Source organism: Atta colombica, unplaced genomic scaffold (assembly GCF_001594045.1).
Source record: "Atta colombica isolate Treedump-2 unplaced genomic scaffold, Acol1.0 scaffold12, whole genome shotgun sequence".
Taxonomy (NCBI): Eukaryota; Metazoa; Arthropoda; class Insecta; order Hymenoptera; family Formicidae; genus Atta; species Atta colombica.
The window spans coordinates 5,250,394-5,251,522 of NW_017259206.1; the positions used below are offsets into that span (position 1 = coordinate 5,250,394).

A 1,129-nucleotide genomic window follows, 5' to 3' on the forward strand; every position below is an offset into this window, starting at 1 on the left:
ATATGATATTGATTATTTAATTATATATTAAATCATATAATTATATATAATATATCAAATTAATACACAACAATTAATATATAATCCATTATGTATATACATATGTGTATATATATGTATAATCTAAAGATTCCTTTATATATGCTTAGATCAATCATCAGACTTTGCGTTAAAAGAAAGTACAATATAAATTTAATTTGGAAATTAAATTAATAATTAATATTAATGTTTTCATATTGGTTCAGTACTCTAAAAAATTTAATCTAAAAATTAAATTTTAGATTCAAATAACTCTGCAAATCTTTTTGCTCATTTTTATTACAATACTGACAAAATTAATTTCACTTACTGTGATTAAAAGAAATCCGATCTGAGATATATTGAATCTTGTGAATGTGTTGACAAGATGATTGCTGAATAACTGTATACAATGTAATCTATTAATCGTCTCGTGAAGAAATTAATAATCCTTGTTATTCACGTAAAGAGAACATCGAATCTCTTGTTAATATCGTAAAGAAACATATTAAGAATTTACAGAAGAGAATTTGTGGAAAATTTTTCGTCATTATTAATGACAGAATTATCAGTTTCATTAATGCTATGAGAACTCGAAGGTTTCATTATTTGGGTACGTTGAATTGATTGGAAATGGATCGTGTCCAGAAACAAATGTTTAATCGTCCGTGGGTTTACTTACTTATTGACTCATCTACTCGACGAGTAGATACTTTTGGGCGGGATAGATGTTCCCAACTTCAACGGCATTCGACCCTTATCAATTAACGCTCGTAAGGAGCTACTGAAATGTTATTCGTGTCACGCAAACGGAAAACGAAACAGCAACGAACGCTGTGTTTAGTCACCGTCATGTCGTTGCAAGTAAACACGCTGCTCGATCAAAGTACTCAATTCATGAGGTTAATCGTGTAATTTTTCCTTTAATGTGAAGATATCAAAAATGAAAATTTTTATGTACTATCTGAATTTTTGGAAATTTCACTCTAAAGAGTGAAAATTGAATTAGTCTTGAAAAAGTTAATTTCCAATCTTTAAAATTTCACTCTTCAGAGTAGTAAAGATTCACTCTAAAAGTTTTAAAGAGTATGTGTAAATATATGTATATATA

At 27.7% G+C, this 1,129-nt stretch overlaps 1 protein-coding gene across 1 annotated transcript in view; it reads left to right on the forward strand.

The window, feature by feature from the left end:
- Window positions 1-1,129, forward strand: part of LOC108694433 (cryptochrome-1-like) — a 21,887-nt gene that overhangs the window by 1,422 nt on the left and 19,336 nt on the right. The window lies entirely within an intron of this gene.